This window comes from Onychostruthus taczanowskii, unplaced genomic scaffold (assembly GCF_017590055.1).
Source record: "Onychostruthus taczanowskii isolate IOZ18803 unplaced genomic scaffold, ASM1759005v1 scaffold23, whole genome shotgun sequence".
In the NCBI taxonomy this organism is placed as follows: Eukaryota; Metazoa; Chordata; class Aves; order Passeriformes; family Passeridae; genus Onychostruthus; species Onychostruthus taczanowskii.
Window position 1 is genome coordinate 11,136,887 of NW_024499573.1, and position 22,219 is coordinate 11,159,105.

Sequence of the window (22,219 nt, forward strand, 5' to 3'; positions counted from 1 at the left end):
TTAATGGCATGGTCTCATTCAGTTTCATTTCCTCTAATTTTAGTGATTAACGTTAAACACAGTAAGTCAGGTTCTATTCAAGAAGGTGTTTTAGAAAAAGATAGAGACAAGTAGATTCAAGGTAGAGTCTTCATGACATGTCAGTGCTACTTAAAAGTAAGAATGTTGCAAAAAAGTATAATATCCCTTTTTTCAATAACTGAGAGCAAAACCAAAGTCTGCATCAGCACATTAACTGAAAACCAATTTATCATTACACTCAAAACCTGAAGAGATTTCCAGTGAACTGCTTATTAATGGTAGCTGTAGTAATATACTCAAAATATTTAACAAGAGAAAAAATAATTTTATTAATATTTCAGAAACAACTCAAATCAGGAGCTCTATTTCCACATTTTGACAGCTGGGAATCTGAATATTATCTACCAGCTTCTTAGAAATTAAGGCTAGGAGAGGCAACCAGATAACTACTGTGAATTCTTGTATTTGGCTGGTGCTGCATTTGGTCATTATCTTCATATTGAGCCTGATGATTTATGTCCTAATTACAGCATAACTTACACTTGAGTAAAGCATATCGTTCTGTACATCCCTCATTCTCCAACCCAAGATAGTAAGAGATGAATATTCTACCAATTCAGTTGACAGTTCATTCCAGGACTTAATTACCTTTTCAATTAACGAGGAGAATTTAATTTTTAAATTCAAATGTGTCTGTTTTCATGATCCAGTCACTGGTTCTCATTATGGCTTTACAAATATAGTAGCTGACAGTTTCCATCCATGAAGATGCACAAAAATTGTAAAATAATAATAATTTAATCTTCTTTTTGATACATTTTAAAATCAAGCTATTTAAGTTTCATGAGTAGCTTTTTAAACCCTTTTATGAAATTTTTGGTTCTTCTTCAGTTTTTGAATTTACATTAAATTTGAAAATATTAGAAATTCACACAGTTTTCCAGTATTTGCAGACAAATACTGCAGTCAGATAAAACCATGGTTATATATCTTCCTTTTCAAACCTCTTGCTATTGCTTAAAAGTCTGCTTTCTCTCTTCTACCACAGCATCATAATGGGAATTGAGATTACATTCTTCATTAGAGTAACCAGTTTCCAGATATGGTCATCTGGTATCCTTAATTTCTTTTCTGGTTTCTAAATATAATCTAGCTATACCTTGCAACATTTCAATTATCATTTTGTTTATTTGCTGCATTTGTTCCTCCAACAAAAAGATTCTAAATTATTCTGCTGCCATGATCACAAGACATGTTTATATTAGTTGTGGTATTAAGATTACTTTCAAAAGTTTGATAAAGACATTGAAGAGGATACCCTCAAGTCCATTCCTTGCAGACTATCACGAGAAGTTTTCTTGTGAGTCCTCTCTTTTGAGAGAAACTTGTCTTGGTAAGAGAGAAACCCTGAAATACTAAAGCTCAAGCCCGCTCATAAGGTGGTAATTAATGAGGAAGCTGCAGATTGATTTTCTGCTCTCTCTCTCATTTTTGATCTTTCATTATGCTCTCTCTCCCTATTCATGTGTGGTTTAGCAATGTAAATATGATATCTTGCTAGAATTCAGTTACAGGTCATGACACCTAGACTTAAGTGAATCCCTAAGTGTTAGAATTCACAGGATCACCACTAGATATGTGACTAGCCCACATAGAGAACTACAGACATCTAAAATTAGATGAGACAATAACTTCAGTGAGAGTCTCTGCACTCTCTCCATAGGGAGTGGCTAGACAATTATCTTAAAGAACGTTCTAGAATATCAGGTGTCAGTGATTCTGCAGGAGTGCTTCTCTTTCTGCATGCATAATATAATTTACTAGCTGTGCAGCAAAGCTATGTTGGATGAATTCCTCCTCGTGGTTTAGAATCTAAGAAAGAAAATTCTTCATGAAGGGTTTTGGGTGCTCTTTTCCCCACTTTGACATTTTTAGTGAAACACCACATTAGTAGGAGAAACTGAAAACCAGGCATGTGTGGTTAGTGTAGCATCTTAACACCTATGTTTTGCTGGGGTTTTTTTAACTATTAGTTTAATGTATTAACACTAACACTTCATTCCTACTTGCCACTGGAAATATTTTAATAGATTTTCCAAAGGGAAATAATTGAATAGATTCTCCAAAGGAATCTTGAAAATATTATAGTGTCACATTATGAACAGTCATCTCACTATATTTGTTTACAATGCAGAGCAATGGGAAAGAGATAACTTCTTTAGCACAATACAAAGTACTAATGATTAATCCATTGTTTGTCCATGCATCATTTCTTTTTACATTACAGCTAAACCTGTGTTCCTTCAGAGGAAGCCATTGAAAGGCTGTTTGTAGGCTGTTTGTAGGCACTGCAACACAAAAATGGAGACCTACGGAGTTTTGCCAAATGTACCCCATGGCAAACTGTAAATAATGACTGGCTCATGGGAAAGCTTATAAGCCTTGTCTCCTCCTCTAACAGATCACATAGGTTTTCTCTTTTTTTAGTAGAAGGATAAATAAAACATTAAATGCTTTCCTTTCCAGATGTGAAAATTTGAATTGCACCCTTAAACCATTCAACACTTCGGTGAACCAATCAGAAACCAAGCTATTACATCCATGACTTGACTTTAACCATAGCAAAGAAAGTGTTCAATGACACCATTCTAATACATCAGATCCATGAGAAAGATACAAAATTCCTCATGATACTTGAACAACAGATAACAATGCCCATTCTAAAGAATCGTAACTATAGAAGGGTGTTTTAAATTTAATCAGTTTTTTTCCTTTTGTATTTTATTAAGATAGAAAAGAAAATATTTTTCAATGTTGGGAACAAATAATTGTAAAAATCTGAGTCTAAGAGTATTAAGAAGGGCATATTTGTAAATTCAGTGATAATTAGCTGAATTTAATTAACTTCATACAATATCCAATTTCAGATATTCATCCAGTTATTAAATTCTTGATATGTTTCAGGACTGTTGGATATTAGTTAAAGATGTTATTAATTCACTGGAGACAGAAAGGTGTTGTCTGAATGACTGCCTAATTTGTTGCCTAGTAGTATGTTAGAACCTGCCCCTGAAGGCAAGGGTAACTGAGATTTTTGTTAATAGTTCCCTTGGGGTGTATTAGAGTGAAAGCACACTGAATGACCAGTATTCATATATATATATATGAATATGTGTGTGTATTTAGGGTTAATTTTTAAAAAAATTGCTTGCAAATGAAAGGAATTATGTTTTTTGTTATTATCTATAGTAATATAACAATAAAAAAGTATAAAGATATCCCTTAAGAAAATACAAAAGTAATAGAAAGAAAGAAAGGGAGAGGATAAGAGTAGACAGTAGAGAGGATAGATATTGCCACCTGTGGATCCAGCAGTGAGACTTGGTTGTTGCTTGGTTGCAGTCTTGATGCATCAGGGATGGGGAAAGCCCACAAAACGTTGAGTTCAACGTATTATTGTACATCCAGGTTTGGGGGGAATGCCCAGGTCTGATGCAACACTGGATCTTTTGCAAACCTGTGGATCTTTTGCAACATTGTGGATCATGCACATTCCTCTGGTGGAAGGCCCCAGAAAGGGTTTGGAGGTAGTTTGAGGATTTTTTTGATGTTTAAGATCCCGTTTAGGACATGACTGCTGCTTCTCATGCCACTGTAGTTGAGCCTATTATGACACATCTGAAGGAATGAATACCCTCAGGCCCATGTGTGAACGTCTTGGACAGGAGTTTTACACTCGAGCCAGCTGTATGAGGGAGGACACTGACAAAATAAGAAGCATTATCGACATAGGAGAATCTCTTATGGGCCTTTTCCTTCATCTGGCTCAAAACCAAGCTTGTTGCTAAACCCCTGTCTTATGTGGGACAGAGATTCTAACCCTTCCCCCCAAACACACACAGAAAAAACTCTCCTTCCACCCTCTGGCTGGGGGCTGCAAACCTGGCCTCAGCAACACACCTGATGCTTTTGCAAATGGCCAGTTGTGTGAGCCATTAATCCTTTAGCATTTTAGTTTCTCACATAGTACAATCTTCATAAAGCCCAGTCGGATATGGAGAAAAAAACTGTTTTTCAAAAGCTGTTTAATCGGGTTTTTAGAAATTATTTGAAAGTAAACTTTTGACTTGCTATATATTGATCTTTCATCTAAAACTCATCTAGTCAAACAGTCAAACCCCCAGATTATAACAATCTTATAAGACAACAATGAAACACTACCTGTCACTTTCACCTGCACACATTTGACAGAGTAATTTGGTCTATTTTAAATTAAGGTGCATGTAACACAGCTTAATGTACCTAAACTTGGGGTTAAATCTTACTAAATGAGTCATTAACACTAAATTATATATATGGCTGTTAATATCTCTCTGTGCATAAATTCTCTACTTAATTTAACATACATCACCACCTCCTATCTAATTAATGTTTATACTCAATGATTTTGAGGTTTAAAGACCCATGTAACTTTGGGTCATGTCTGCCACTGTAAAAGTATCAAATGACACAACTGACAGCAATGACAGAAATAACTTTTATTCCTGTAGAAGCCTTACTTTGTGGGTTTGGGTTTTTTTTTTTTTTTTGTTTTTTTTTTTTTTTCCTGATTTCAAACTTGAATTCAGAGATCTGACAGATTCATATAATCTTAACATATGTGTGCATATACTGGTTCACATGGTCCCCCATTCACTGGGATTTTGTTCAATGGCAGCAGATTGTCAGCCAGCAGGAGTGGCATGCACACAGATGAAGACCTGTGTATTTTTTTAGTACTCAGGGCATGTTCTTTTACAGCTCAGGCCTTAGGTGATGAACAGCACGAGTCACTGACCACTGACAGCAGAAGAGTTTTCTAAATCTTTGGACATGAAGTGCAGTCAAAATAGCCTTGTCCTCCTACTTGGAGAAATAGTAGCTGAAAAATATAGTGAGTTGTTAGGCTTTGGTAATTTCAGATGAATACTTGACTTTTCTAGGTAGAGTAGCACCAGAGACCAATGGCTAGGAGTACAGATTTTTACTTCCCTTCAGGAAACACTAGGTCATTCGCTTGCTATATTCAATGCTTTGAAAAATATTCCTTGTTTTCCTCTCAAGTAGAAAGCCTTAGTGGTTTCTAAATTTCACTGTAGAAATACTAGGTTAAGAGAACATTTTTTCACTGTGAGAATTGGAAGCTTTGGTAATGAGAAGAGTCATGACTAAATTTTGATATAATGGAACAGACTCCCAGCTGTCAAAAGTGTAAAAAATTCCTGTGGTTTTTAGTCAATTTCTGCAACATGCAGCTATAACTATTGCTACAGCTCCCCCAAGCAGATGTGTCCCTGTCACTAACAAAATGCTTACTATTTTCTCTGAATTTCATACATGCACTTTATATGTCAATAGGAGGGGATTATTTTACATTTTTTTAATGATGTAGGAGAATGCAATATCATTTAGAACCTGGCTGCCTTATGTTTCATTCTTTAAACTGACAGGATTCAGCTCTACACTGCATATTTTCCTGGGAAGATTTCTTGCTACATAAGATCTTTGTAGTTCTTAAGAATACAAGAGTCTTAATTTACTCTCACTTCTGCTATTGCAGAATTAACTCCACTTATCTAAAATCCCAATATTTTCTTTCAGGAAGAATGATCAAAAAATTGAATGAAAAAATCTACAATAACTTCAAGCACTGTTTACCTTTAATTTAATTATTATAATTTGGGAAAGAGCTCACAGTGGAAGTGATGGAAATTACAATAATTAAAACACAATGTAAGAAAATTTTGTTTGAGAAACTAGATTTTTTTAATATTAATTTTTAAATAATGTCTTTGGTCTTTTAAAGAATATACAAGAAATAAGCTGTATGGTTTCAAGAAAAGATTGTACTGTGAAAAGCTCCACACAAAAAAGAAAAAGGATAGGAAAGAAATGGAATAGAACTGCCCATCTGCTGGAGACATACACTACCTGTTGGACCACTTAGAAACTAAACCGGGGCTGTTGAAAATTATAAAATTCCTTATTGAATAATCTCTGAATTTAAAAAGGTTGCAACTTCAAGTCCAGTACGTGATTAAAAGAGACAATGCTTTCTAAATTTGGAATTGTAGGAGCTATTACTTTTCCTTGTAAGCATGACAAGGAATAGTCTAATTTTTTAATCTAGAAAATTGCAACACATAAGCTTCTTTTTCAAGACAGTTCAAGAAAATTGGCTTGGCTTGAAGATGTGAAAGCTGCATGCACCAGTGCTCAGTGCTTTGTCTTTGGTAGGCACCAGCTATTGCCAAGAAAGCAACATAATTTCTACACTGATATTTAATTTTGATCTGTACATCACATATTAATAGTTAATTTATTGAAGCATGTAAAGCAGCTGAAGCAAAACAAGTTTGTGTTTTGTTCACTTTTTGTTGTTCCAAAAAGTTATGTTATAAATTATCATGCAATACTCTGGTCCCTTTAGACTCAGAAAAGAAATTCTTCTAAAAGAGATGACTGGCCATACATTAAGTTGTCTAATTAGGTTAGGCAACAGTGTGTAAGGTAGATAAATCTTCCTCTTTTTTTTTCTTGAGAAAGTGAAAATCTGTCCCATGTCACTTACAAATTGCAAAGAAGTAAACACTTCTGAACAGTATTCAGAATTCAGCAATATGTAAATAAACGTCATTTGTTAAAGAGATTAAAGTTGTCTTGAAAGCTGCAAAAATATCTATATGTTAGCACTTAAAAGCAGTCTGGTTTTCTAGGGAATTAGTAGTTTGGAACATCATAGCACTTCTCTGTGCACGACTATATTGATTCAAGGTTAGCTCCTTCTTTAAGCCTTCTTTAAGAATTTCATGGTGGTGAAAATTCTCAGGACCATGATACTGAGAACAACTATTATTTAATGTTATTCACAGCAAAATTGGATTACCTTGCAGAGAAAGATGCTTAAATGAGCAAGTTCCATTTATTTAAATTCCAAACAGACATTTTTGTCTCAGCTAGCTTTTAGGTAAATATCTCTGCATATCCTAAAGCATTAGTGATTCATTCACAAAAACTTGTGACAACAGGTCTGCTCCTGTTGCATTTGCATACAGCAAAATATAAAAATAGTCCTCCATTCAAAAATGCCAAGCAAGCTTGAGAACACAAATGCGTTCTTTAAATTATACATAGAGTGATCACTGAAGACTCACCAATAAAATTTAATTGAGGATTTGCAAATGATGCAGGAGAAAAAGATGAAAAATCTGGATTCCAAAGTAGTGAAAAATAAGTAGCATTCACCGTCTGTGGTCCTTGACAACAAGCAGATTGTCAACAGAACCATACAGTAAAAACATAATTGCTTTTACAAGCTTAAACCATCTGTGAAAACAGAGTGCTTAAAATGCTGAAATGGTTCAAAAAAAAAAAAAAGCACAAACTGCATTATCATTTTAGTATACTAACACAATATTAAACAGTCAGCAGAAATCCAATAAAGCAGACCAATTTAGGCGGTGAAAATCAACATCCAAGACAACCTCATGGGTTTATCTTGAGTGACCATCTATTGTGAGCTAGCAAACAGCCAAAAATCTTCAAAATATTGCTCACTTCATTTGAACATCTCTACTGGAAATCCTTAAGACTCACATGGATTTGGGTCTTGGCTGAAGGCAGTTTAAAGGGGAACACTCTAAAATGAGTTTTCTCCCTTTGTTTTATACAATCCCTTGCACTAATACAGGGAAATTAAATAAGAGTAGATGTAAGTGAAAAAATAACAGTTTACTAACTAGAAAAACTGTAACAGGCAAAAAATAGCAGTAAATAATCAGTAGATAGAAAATTGTTAAATCACACAAACTCAGAAGAAAGAGACCCCGCAAAGGCAGAAATTCGCTTTCCAGGATGGCAGCTGCCCTCCACGCGTGGGCAGACAGAGGGAAAATGGCGCCAGGTGCTCCCTTCAACACGGCGGCCTTGAGGGCGACCGCAGGGTCTGGGGGGCACAGGAAGGATGGCGGCACGCCCTCCTGGGAAGGTGGGAGCCCGGGGAGCAGTTCTGGCTGCGGAGGAGAAGCGTCAGCATGTGTGGAGTCGGTTCTGCCGCCCGCTGTCCTCCTGCTGCCCGCTGCACTCTGCCGGTGACGGCGCTGATGCCCCCTGAGTGGTGTCTTGGAGGGAAACAGGTCTCTCAGCACTGATGCAGAGTGGGACACAACACTGAGTTTTGGAACACAGCTTTGACATTTTTTGCCTTCTTCTCATATATCATCAGCTTTTAACATTTTTAACATAGCTGTGAATGGATATGTAACTAGGCACTTGCAAAGGCAGTATACCATTAATGTTAAGTGGTTAAAAAAAAAACCATCAAGAACTCTATATCACAAATGCGCAACGAAAACCAAAGCTCGGAGACCTTTTGGGAGAGGACACTGAGTTCATCACTACTGTACATTTAAACAACCTGAGGTGCTCTGCAGTTCATGGTGGTTTTTTGCCTGGACAGACCCTGCCTTGCTGCAGAGCTCAGCTCATCGCTGCTCCTCTGGTGACTGCCCCACCCGCAGAGGTCTCAGGCTCATGGCACAGCTTTTCACACCATGTGGTTCTTTCTTTGCACTGGCTTAGATGTAACAGATCTGAGTTTTACTTCTGAATTCCTTTTGAAGATTGGGATTCTACATCCAGGTAGGCTTTGTTATTTTGGGCACTGCTACTTTGTAGATGCTGCATGACAGTCTTTACAAAGAATGAAGAAAAAAACTGAAAGCCAAAAAATTCATTAGTCACCTCTCTCATCTTTGGGTCTTTGGTATAGATAAGTAAATTAGAGAAGTGAAATAAATTTCTCATTAATATACCCTTTCCCATAAAATAAACACAAACACACATGTGATGGTATGAAAGAACATGAAAAAGTATACAGTTAGATAAGAGCAAAGCAGCTTTTCTATGAAAGCATACAGTGATAATTTCCCAGTGTAATCTCCCAGCTGTCACCACCCTTTGACCATTTTCCACCTTCTGCATTAGAGATAACATCTGCACGGTGCTCCTACTTCCAACATTTTCCATAGAATGATGGTGCTTTTGCTTTTCTCAATTATTTATAAAAATTTAATCAACTCATAAAATAACTACCTAAGAGGAAGATATTTTCTTTCTGCATAATTTAACATCTTAATCTAGCAGAACTGGTGTGCTGTAGGGCTATTTTATGCTGAGACAGTATATTTAATGTAAATAATCCTTTTTCTCAACTCTGGCATTTAAGTCTTTCTTTATCTACATTAGTGATTCTGACATTTCAGAATAATTACTAAACTTTTCACTTCTCCCCATGTTCCCTGTGCCTTAATTCATGTCTTTCTTAAAAGATTTTTTCTGTCTGCTTTCATGTAATCATGCTTAGTCCTCTGCCCCTCCTGCTCCTTCCAACAGCTTCAGCTGCTCTGTTCCTCGAGGACAGGAGAACAAAATTAATGGAACTAGTATCAGAAAATGTTTGTGTTTTGCTGGCTAAAGGAACTGATCTACCACCACAAAACAAGAGCTTTTAGCATCTCTACACATCCACTAAACAGAACCTCTGAAGCTTGCTCTCACCCTTAGAGTCTGGGAGGAAATGAAATGCTGCCAACTTTTGCCATGTAATATTTCCAAACTTTCTCTAAACTCTTTCAGAAACTTTCCAATACATACACAACAAATTTCAGCAGGAGAGAAAAGATACATTCCTGTACTGGTGAATTGAAGAAACAAAGAAACTACCAAAAATTTAAATAGCTTCTTAATTCAATTCTTCTTAATTTAGAATACCTCTTTCAGGGAATTAATGATTTTATAGAAGTTATTTTAATTTAAATTCATTGTTAACACCTATTTTTTTTATTACTATTAGGGTTTTCACCTTGTAGCAGACTTTTAGAAGTTAATATGTTCTCTGCTGGGCTGTTACAAGACCAGCAAGACTGCACAAGATTAAAAATCAGACAGCTGTTTTCTTTGATAAATGGTTGATTCTAACTTTTGTACATATAAATGGTATCTGATTGTGCAAAGCCCAATAAATTTTGATGCCATGTTTAGAAACTGCCCCTTTGCTCTGTCTGCATGTAGGTGATTAGATACTTTCACCAAGTCTTATACCCAGACAATTCCATCAGACCTGATTAATCAACAATAGTTTGCAATCACATTAGTGCAATTTTCAAAAGAGGGAGAGGAAAAATAAATCCACATGCAATTTGCTGAGTACTATTCAAATACAGAATTTTAAGTTACTCAATATTCAGATTAAGCTGAGGTAATATCAAGATTTGATTATTCTGTCTTCCTTTGAATTGCTTGTGATATAAGTAAATCCTCTGTAATGCATTTCCCCTGTGTTTTACCTCATGTAAAGAAAATCCCACAAACCCTTCAGAAGACCCTTCTGAGCCTTTAGCAAAATTTCTAAGAGGTTCTTGCATTTAAAAAAAAAAAAGACAACAAATTTTGCCATCCTGTTTCAACCAAGATTCTTAATTCACTTTCACTTTTTAGAACTTTTCTACATATTAATTATTTAACAGTTTGTGTATGTCTCTATATACAGAAAGTATTCCATACATCAATCTCTGAAAATTATATTCTAAATCAAACTTGCTAATTTGGTTAAGTAGAAATATATGCCTTCTGAATTTTTGCCCTTTTGCAGGCGATTCTGATTTTGAAAAACAAAACATTAAAAGACTTACAGAAAACCTTTAGCCAGGAGAAAGCAGCTATATAAACCAGACAAAATAATTCACAAAATCATTACATTAGAAAGCTAGAACAAGCTTCCCCTATAGATAGGAAAGAAAACATAGGATAGACAAACTCCCCAAGATTATAACACGTTGGAGTGCAAAATGCACTTGGGGTAAATCCACAACTTTGATATTTGCGCTTCAGTGTTTAGCCTCTCTTTTAGCAACATTACTGCTTCAAAGTTAGGATTGGTGGTTCAAATGTGTCCGGAGAACACAACAATATCACCATGTAGGGCCTTTCCTCCTCTGTATACAATAGCTTTTCTAGCTGAAGTGGCAGATATTTCAGGAGACTGGTGAGAAGAGACATCTGTGGAAAAGATTGTCTGAACCCCTGATTGTCCAGATTGTCTCAACTCTATCTTGAGATCCAAGACCATAGAGAACAAACACTGGAAACAACTGTCATTAAGATCTATCAGTTAATAATGAGTAGTGATTTAATACTACATGAATAAATCCCCTAAAAATTACAGTAGGAGCCAGACAGAAATACTGTTGCCCTGTTACTTAATAACCTTCATTAAAAGGTTTTCTGAAGTGTTTGAACCAAAGCCCAGGAACTAAACCTTGGAATGGGCACTGCCCTGGTGAAGTGATTCTTAAATCCTGCTGACTCAAGAAAATATAATTCCAGTCTACATGTCTGAAAAACTTGTCAATGAAGAGCAGCCTTGTCAGGAAGCTTATATATACTCAGTTACTTGAAATTTCAGACAACTATCAGTTGCTCAACAAATGCCAAGATCATAAAACCTATTCCTCCTGAAAATTCACTACCCAAATATCCAAGAGCTTTACAGCCAGAATTAGTTCAGGAATTTGATTTTGTTTTATGTCTTCTGTCACAAATGATAAACACTAGGCGTCTTTTTTTTATTGGGAGTTTTGATGGCAACCAGATAAAACACTCATGAAAGAGAAAGAAACTGGAAGTAGAGGAATATGCTCCAAAAATTGATTTTTTCACATGCCATCATTGATTTTTTTAGCTTAAGAAAGAAGTGGGAAGCAGAGTAGGCATTTTTCAGTACTTGGCATTGTAGCAGAATATTCAATAACAACAAAAAATTTACATGCCAGTTCACATATTGGCAAAATTTCTATTGGGTCTAATAGGTTGTCATCTTCTCCATGTACTGAACTGAGTCTTTCTTTATAACAATTTTTCTTGGTAAAATTGTGCTTCTACATGGATAGCTTACCTTAGTGTACTTGGTGTCAAAATAGAATTTCTAAATCGCTACAAAAATTAAAATGAGCCGAAGGAATAGTTCCTTTTGTTCCTGACTGTTTTCACTGAGACATAGAGTTATACAAGAGTTATTAAGGTGTTACTACAGCACTGGGTTTCTCCTTCTCTAACATTTTCTTTTTCTATAATGCACTGCAGTTAATAAACTTCTATGGGAACCTGATAACCACAGAGGAACAGGAAATAATGAGAAAGGTCCTGTAAAATTATGCTTATAAAACTCAGACAGTTGCTAAAAAAATAATTCCTGTAATGATCAAGATGTTTTAAACTGACCCCATAAAATTAAGCTTTCTGATGCATTTTTTGAGACTAAATCCAAACCTCTAAAAAAATATTATTTGCATTTAGTCTTGGAGGTATAGCTTCAAACATTACTTAAAATATATATGAAAATAGTTGGTGTCACATTAAAATAATCATATATGAAGGCTGTTAGGCAAGATTGGAATGTAAAATGTAAAATAAAAACAACTAAAGTGCTATGAGTGCTTTCAGCATTTTATGACTTGTATTTTTTTGAGTATGCTTCATTGGTGCAGCAAGTCATAGAAAACAACAGTTCTAAATTCTTTCTCTTGCATAATTATTCCATTATTGAAAATATACCAGCTGTGATGTCAGTTCTCTCTTGTTTTAGGACTAGATATTTTCTGTCTGGCAATACAAACATAAAACTTTAGATATGAATGGGAGTGAATTTATCTTGGCTTGAATGAAACATGATTTCATTTTCTCTCCTTTTCTATAAGTATTAGAATTAATTTCGTTTATACTCGTGACTCAGCCACAGAAGTTGTGTCTATTGAATCAATAAATAAAAATCAAAAACCAAGAACCAACAATAAAAATATAAATTAAATATTAAACTAATTTGTTAATACCTTCATAAGTGCATACAATTTACATTGCTGCAATATCACCTCTCATTGGTAAGCGCAACAATAGTAAAAACTGTTCCTCAGAAGAATTTAGGGTACTTAATTCCATGAGCAAGGTGAAAAGTCTAACAGATAGCATATAGAAGCACACCTCTAGCAGTGAACTCTCATTGAAATTAACATGATGTAATTCAGATTTCTTAAAAATCTTTTAAGATAATTCCAGAGAAACAGGCAGTAGCTTTTGACTTGTGGGTTCATGACTTTCAGACTTCACATATGGCAGCTCAGGGCATGCACTGGTGAACACTTCAAGTTTGTACTGGAAGAACTCCCTGGATCAGCACTGGCAGGGTTGTTAATATACTCTCCTCTTGCATAGGTGACCAAAAACTAGAGCTATGATTGTGTGATAAGTCAGGTGGAAGAAGAATATGATTTTCTTCTGCTGTCACATCAGTCACTGTGCTCATATGAATATTAGACATTGCATGGCTCCTCTCCTTCTAGCTGCAGGTTAGATGGTCAGCACACACTTGATTAAACCTTATAAAGAAGGTGGTAGAGCAATGACCACACTCCTCTCTCTGAACTGTTTGCTGCTGGTACATCCGTAACTTCATGCACCTATCCCAGAGACATGGTTTAAGATTTTTTTTTATTAGAAGCCTAAAAAGTACAAAAAATCTTCCAAAATTGATTGTGGCTAAGAATTTTGATAACATTTCATTGTTATATTGGCAGCCATATTCAGGTATTTAAACCCATTTTGGTTCTATTCGCTTCTTTTTTTTTTTCCTTTGTACTGTTGTGGTTTAACCTCAGCCAGCCACCAAGCCTCACATATCAGCCCACCCACTCCCCCACCAGCAGGACTGGGAAGAGAATCAAAAGGGTAAAAGGTAGAGTATTTATGGCTTGAGATAAAGACAGTTTAAAAGGCAAAGCAAAAGCTGTGCACAAAAAACAAGGGATTCATTCACCACTTCTCATTGGCAGGTGGGTATTTCACCGTCTCCAGGAGAGCAGGGCCCTGCCACAAGTAACAGTGACTTGGAAAGACAAATGCCATAACTTCAAATGCCCCTCCTTCCTCCTTCTTCCTCCCACTTTATATACCAAGCATGAGGCCATGTTGTCTGGAATATCCCTCGGGTCAGTTGGGGTCACCTGTCCCAGCTGTGTCTCTTCCAGCCTTCCAAGCATCCCCAATTTCCTTGCCAGCCTGGCAGTACAAAGTGCAGAAAGACCTTGGCTCTGTGTAAGCCCTGTTCAGCAATAACAACCCGTTGTTCAGTAAAAATTCAAAACACAGCCCCATCCCAGCCACTGTCAAGAAAGATAACCGGCTCTCTAACTGGCCACCCTGGCCACCCTAGCCAAAGCCAGCAGGAGAGCAGAGCCCTTTCTGGGTTCATTCCGTGTTACAAATTTCACATACAGTTTTGCTGCACATTGTAGCACAGGTTTACACTCTGAGCTTGGACTAGTCCCTGTTGCAGAAGCTGCAGACAAGCCAACTTCTTGTCTTAATACTAACTCATTACAGAAAAGAGGCTTATTGGGAAAAGACAGCAATAGAGGAAAGAAGGATAAATGGATATATCTGAATTGAAAGAAAGTGGAAAAAACCTATCCAGAAACAAGGTATAGAATAAAATATATCAATTAATGAAACAAATATGTTTTGCTTTTGTAGTTTCAGTTTCCCTTGACTGTGTTTGATATTGCTAGAACACTATTATAGGCACCTCTCAGCCCACGAAAAAATTCTGGATTCTACTGTTATTCCCTAAGGAGCTGCCCTTGAGATCAGTAGATATGCAGCTTTTATTTGAAAAACTGAGCAAAACTCCCTACCACTGTTGAAGCTATTCCATTTACAGATTCTCACTTTATTGAAGGGTGTCTTGGATTCATTATCCTTTGGTTATTACACAGACAAAAACAGATTGCACATTTCTTAAAATACAAAGGTCTGTAGAAATTAGTTTTCAAAGAAGAAATAGGCATGACTATACTGGGTACTCTGCAAAGACATGAATTCCCTGTGCATATACTTTATTCTAGGACAATGCAAATCAACTCTGCTCTAAGAAATATGTGATCAAATATTTTCTGCAATGTTATTTACCTGACAATCACAAACATCCATCATATTCTGGTGAATTTTGGGGACAAAATACTTCTATACTTATTCTAACATGGGGATATACTGAGACAAAAATATTGACCTGAAAGGAAGAACAGTGTGTGTGGGGAGGGAGGGGGGGGTGTTTCCATTAGATGAAAGCATTCCTTTTTTTCCTTTTTACTTTTGCTTTTATCTCAGGGGGTCTGTTTCACCCAATGAAACAAATTACAAAAAGAAGAAAAAAAAAAAAAAAAAAAAAAGGAGGACCAGGAGTAAAAATGTCATATTTCAGAAACCTGTACATCTCATGGTATAGAAGGAAATGTACTTTGATTATATTAGCTACTGATAATAGTTTACCTGTTCATTTTCTTCTCAAACTGCCTGTTAACTTTCTGCTGTTTTCCAGTTCTGCTTGTCCAGACATTAAAAATCAAAGTTTATTCCCAGACTTCAGTTTCTCATATGGAGTTATACCTTCTACTATCTGTTTATCTAGGGTATTTATTTTGCAGGGGTATTCATGAGACTGCTTCTCTATTAGAGTCTGTAACACATATTTGTAATAATTACTTTATCTGCAATAATTACTTTAATCTCTGGCTTCAGTTACAGGTTAGTGTCCTAGGTAACCCAAAAATGTGTATAGGAGTTCATATCTGTGCTATGCCAACCTGCCCAACACTGTTACAGCCTCTTACAGACCGGAGAGTCAGTAGTGGAGTTGGGGTGTCTGGCCCTGGGTTAGTGAGTTTGGGGTGCCAGGGTCTCTTTGAGAGCTGCAGGACACTCACGCAGAGTCTCTTCATCTTTTGGTTTTGCTGGGCTACTGAAAAGCTGAGGCAGCACAAGACAGAAGCTCCACTTTGCCTCTTCTCTCCCTGGACTTTGGAACATCTTTTTTGGCTGTGAATGCTGAAGGCAACCTCGATGTCTGGAGCCAGAATTGTCGGGGCCAGGGTGACTGGTTTCAGTGCCTGGCCACAACGCAGCATCTGCTGCAAACATCTGGTCCCCCAAAATGCAGCATGAGCTGTAAACATCTGGTCCCCCAAAATGCAGCATCAACTCCAAACTGTGGTCCTTTGGATCATGCAGCCTTTTACAGGTCCTTCTGTACAGGGCCTTTTTCCACCATTTTTTTTTTTTGTTCCTGGGCAGTCCACAGGATTCAGCACCTTTGTATCTAATGATTATTTACTCCTATTATTGCCTATTGCAGGTTCATTTTTTAGTAAATTGTTATTTTTTCACTTATAAATTCTTGCATTTTTCTCTCCTTATTGATGAAAGGGGAATGGTTAAAGCTAAAAGGGGAGGTAACTCATTTTGGTGTGTCCACCCTTTACACTGTCTTTAACTGAGACAAGAGGGTGTTCAGAATAAGGGATGAGTTTCAAATTGCATTCATTCATGTAGCATTTTAAACTTTTCTGCTCCCCAGGTATGACATTTTACTGAAGATAATAGAAAACAAAATATCTTTTGGAATCCTGCTTTACTGGGAGAATTTGGAGCATGACTAAAAACCAACAGTTTTTCATTACCTGTACAAATTAATTGCTTCTACAGTGAGGATATTAGAGAAGAAAATGTGTGTGGTTCTTAAAATCAGCTTTTCAAAGGAAAACTTTGGAGTTTCAAAGACAATTATTGCTAAAAACCATTTTAGTTTTCAAATAAATGTGAAATTTAGTGTGATTCAAATGCAGAATGTTTTGTGAAGTAATTGTTGAGATTCAGCTGCTAGCTATGAAATTGATCAGCAGAGAATAGTTAAAATAGTTAAATAGTTGAAATAGTTAAATCAGGCTGATTTTAGCTGCAGATACAAATTACTTTGTCAAAATATGGAAGTATTATCTTTTCCTTCTTCATGAGTATCTTGAAATCTTTTTTACTATGTCTTCATTTCTACAGGCCACTTCAAAGCAGAGTGTTTTACATAGGGGTTAAAACAAGCAGATATCTAGAAGCCCCCGGAAAAGACTAGGGAAAAATTTGGGTTTCACTGGGTTTTAGAGAAGTTGTCTCTTTTTTACTAAGAATCTACACACTGGCATTCATTCTACTTTCTACTTTTAAAGAATTCAAGAACTCTCTATTTACCTTTCTAGGACAAAAAGTTTACAGGAAAACAGTCTTTTTTTTTTTTTTTTTTTTTTTTTTTTTTTTTTTTTTTTTTTTTTTTTTTTTTTGGAACGATCCATTATCTAATACACCCAACACATGCCACTTTCTGTTACAGACATTTGGCTGCCATGGTGACAAGTACTATAAAAAAAGTAAAATTAGCACACTAAAGATTTTTGGTGCTACTAAACGCATAATTTTCTGCATAGTTTCAGGTAACTTCCTTCTGCTTAGGCTTTCTTACTTTTGAAAATAGTATTTTGACCCTTACATAATGACCAAGAAAAATAAGAAAGACAGAGTATCTGATATTAGTTCTGCTATTACCTACTTGTGCTCTATTTCTCTCTTAGCTGTTGACAGAAATAAGATGCTGTCTGTATGATTGTCAGCTCAGGGACTGTAGGAAAAATCCTTCACATTCAGTCAGAACTTTGCAAGCAGTATTGGAGGGTAACAAGATATTATCTCATGTTTTTTTAATTTACTTTGTCTGAAAACAAACAGATTCATGCATGCTCAGAATTTCTAGCTACTAATATTCTGTCACTAACCACTCTATCTCAACTTTTTAGGCTGTTTGCAAAGAGAAAGACAGATGTAATTCTTAGGAATAAACCCTAGTGGTGGGATTCACATCATGATTCAAAGTAATTGTTATTCAGTTCTGCCTAAAACAGATGCCTGAGGTAAGACTCAGTTTTAAACACAGGGGCTTATTGCCTCTGTAGATACTACAGTGTGCAAGATATGCAGCTGGCTGACAGATATGAGACAGGACTTACTTATGATGGAGGATTGTAAGAAAAACAACTATTTCTTTGAGCCTACAGTAATTTTTTTTCTATATGGATTGTGCCTTGCTCTAAGGGGTTTGTCAAGTATTGCATTTATTCTCTTTCTTCCTTACCTCTTCCCTAGCTGGACTAAGAGTGGAAGAGACAGTCAGATACTCTATTACTGTGCATGGCATAATATTATACAAAGAGTTAAATATGACAGAATGTAAAATAAGCACAACTGATATTGTGTCAAACATAAGGAAACATGTGGCAGACTAAGAACTTCTCCGGGAGGAAACTGAAGCATAAATGTAGACAGATTCTCCTTGAGTTCCTTCACGACAAAAAAAAAAAAAATTAAGTAAAGTGTATTGGATGTTGCTGATATTGTTTTCTGGAGGCAAAAACTTCAACACAAAATAAGCATATGAGCAAACAAAACTGTATCTGAAATCTGAAAACCACTGCAAAATTCTACCCAGTTACAGTAGTGTAGAGCAGGCCCGGCTGTTGAGGTCAGGAGCACACAAATAATCATGGTCTGGGTTAAAGTATAGTATCTGGTTATTCTGGTTCTTATATTTGCTAATAAAGTAAAATGCTCTTGTGTATTGCTTGATATTACAAGCTTGTGATTGCTGGAAAAGCAGCTAAGGTATGTCACAGACGGTTTCAAAATAGGTAAATGACATCAAATGGCAAAGGCTAGCTGTCTTTAGCAGCCAGTCAGCTGAATTGCTTTGAAAGATCCATGGCTTCATTGTCTGTAATGGGTTTTCAAAGCTTGCTCAGTGCAAAGGTGTATAGTTAATTATCTTAATCTCAAAATGTGCTTTCAGTAGACAGAGTCTTAATAGAAGCAAAGAAAAAGGAAGAAAATATATAACAAGATAGAGTGGTCTGAATTTATTTAGTTGTCTTTCTGTGGCCAACTGCTGTAATCTGGAGCATTTTAGGTCATCTGATCCATCAGCTTTGGCTGGTGAACAAAGGAACTTTGACAGATATACTCCTGTCTGAACCTGCAACTGAAGGCCAAGTGTGATACTAACAGCCATTCCAAAAGTCACCAGGCATTGTGTGGGGGAAACCGAATCAAATTCCTACAGACAGGATAAAGAAAAACATGATGGTAAAACAGTTATCAAGGGGATAGGGAATAGGGACAAAGTCTTTCAAAAGAAAACTCTCAAGGTTGTTTATTTGTAGAGAAAATGAAGACGCATATCCCATTAAGTAACTCTTTTACTATATGTGAAATTCACATAGGTTGATTGGGCACTTGATTCACAGAAAACCCAGAAGCTCATTCAGATAGTTGTTTTTGAGCCTGAGTCACTTTTTAAATCACTTGAAATCTTTTCTACACAAGAGCTGACTGCAAATTGAATGGGGGAAAAAAAAAACAACAAAAAGGAATTAAATTGAAAAAGACGTTTACATAACAGGTATGCCAGTTTAAGGTTCCTCTGGAAGAACCAAACAAAGCAGGCTGGTGCTACCAATACATATGGAAAGCAGCTACACTGGTCCCAGGAGAGTCAACATGCAGATTGCTGCTGTGGTGCTTTGGTCAGATTTAAATCAGTCCCCAGCCAGCATGGTGATGTTATGTTGTAAAGAATCACAGATTCTGTGTTGGAAGGGACCCAGAAGGATCATCAAGTCCAACTATTGAGAGAATGGCCCCTGCAGGGATTGAATGCAGGACCCTGAGGTTACTAGCACCACGCTCTGACCAAGTGAGCCAATGGGAAATGGTCTCCAGGTGTTCCATAGGAAAGCTCACTGTAGGGGCAGTGCCACGGTGCCAGGCAGGCCTCCTGCTCTCTGGGAAGTGGCAGCAGAACACGGGTCAGTCCCCATGGCACTGGGGAGGCCAGGGCTCAGCTGCCAGGGCCCATCCCACATCCCAGCCAGGAACAGGGCAGCCGGGGACATCGGAGCAGCCCCAGCCTGCACCTCCCTGGGAACGGGGACAGACCAAACCCCCAGGCAAAGCTGTCACCCTGTGTGGGTGAGTCTGGCTCGGTGTGCCCACAGCCAGGCAAGGCAGGGCTGTAGGGAGCTGAAGACTCCCTGCTGTGGGGTCGCTGGGGCAGGGACTGACAGCCCCAGGGGGTTGGAATTGGCCCTGGCCTTGGATAGGGGAGGGGGAAGATACAAGGACCACGAAGCCATTAAGGGCCCCTTAGGGCCCTGACAAGCAGGAGGCAGAGATCCTCTGCAAAATGACGGTGAAATTCTTCACTTAAGACCTCTAATGATCATATTTTTGTAAATGCAATGAAAAATGGTGAACCATGCCTTTTTTCATTCTTCACATATGAAATGTGTTTCAAATAAGCTAAGTATATTATCAACCTTAAATACCTGCCTTAGTGTTTTCCTTCAATTTAATACATACCCATAAAAATTGCAACTCAAACAGGAAGAGCTCTAGAGGAGCAAATATGGCATCCTGGCCTGTATTTACGGCATCCTGGCCTGTGTCAGGAATAGTGTGGCCAGCAGGAGCTGGAAGGTAATTCTTCCCCTGTACTCAGCTCTGGTGAGGCAGCACCTTGAGTGCTGTGTCCAGTTCTGGCCCCTCACTTTGGGAAGGACTTTGAGATGCTTGAGCGTCCAGAGGAGGCAACGAGGCTGGTGAGGGGTTTGGAACACAAACCCTGTGAGGAACGGCTGAGGGAGCTGGGGGGGTTTAGCCTGGAGAAAAGGAGCCTCAGGGGTGACCTTATCACTCTCTACAACTCCCTGGAAGGTGGCTGTGGTCAGGTGGCGTTGGTCTCTTTCTCCACACAGCAGCTGACAGAACAAGAGGACACAGTCTTAAGCAGTGCCAAGGAAAATATAGGTTGGATATTAGGAAAAAGGTTTTTTTATGGAAAGAGTGATAAAGTTCTGGAATGGCCTGCCCAGGGAGGTGGTGGAGTCACCATCCCTGCATGGGTTTGAAAAAAGACTGGATGTGGCACTCAGTGCCATGGTTTAGTTGAGGTGTTAGGGCAGGGGTTGGACTCAATGATCTTTGAGGTCTCTTCCAACCTGGTCATTCTGTGAATTCTGTAAATGCAGTGAAAACATATGAACTGCAAGAATTCTTTGGGGTGTTGCAGGAAGAGCACCACATCCCCATGCACTGTCATGAAAAGAAAGATTGCATCAGTGAGACTGAAAGTGATAAACTTTCTTTTTTTTTTTTTTTTTTTTAATTAAACCTTGACAGCTGTAAGGAAAAAGAATATACATTCTTAAATATCATGTCATAATTTCTGATATACTTTTCACTGCATATTACTGAAGCCCCTAAATTATGAATAAGGGTTATATTTCAGATTTAATACAATATTGGGTAGCTAATGGACCTGTCATCCAGGTTCTGCAAGAAGTGAAAAAACCAGAAAACACACAAAAAATCCAGTGAAGTATATTGTTTCAGAGAAGACTTATAAAATACCATTTGTCTTAAATAGAAGCATCTTTAGCAATGGATGTCTCTCATGATGTAAACAACTGTAATGCAAATTGTCATGAAATAAATTATAGGGAAGTCTATGTAAGGAATTGAGGTTATCTGCTGTGTGTTTCTTTTCTGTAGAATAATGTGTTATATTTCTGCCTCACTTTGGAAAATGCAAAAGGAAAAGTACGTTTTGATTATAAAGGGAATTAAAGGATGAATGTTTCCAAAGGAATAGAAAATGATGGAAAGAGACCAAGAACATGAAATTTAAGATTTTTATTTCTTGTGCAGGTATTGATAAACAATAGTTAGCCTTTGAATTTGCTACTGACTCATAATCCAACTCTGTGTGGAGAGTATGATTATTGTTTGACATATTTAGAAAGCATAAAATGTAAAGCTTAGACATGAGCTCATCTTTTTTAGTTTCTGATAAATTCATGTTGTAAATTCAGATTACTTTAGATGTATTGCACATGAAACGCAAATAGAATGGCAAAAAGAGTTCTAATTTCAAAACATGATAGAAATGATGCTTTATTGTTGCACTCTCATCAAAATACTGCTTGTGTTGTATTATAATTGGTCTATTAAACCATCATGTGATAGTTCTAACAAAATAGAGCAATACATTTTTCCCCCAAGAAAACCCAGCACAAATGGCTTTGTGTCTTTAAGGATTCAATAGTTCTTTACTTATTCATCCATAACAACACTGATTATTACTATAGCAAGTTCAGTTTTCCATCCAAAGTTTGTGTAT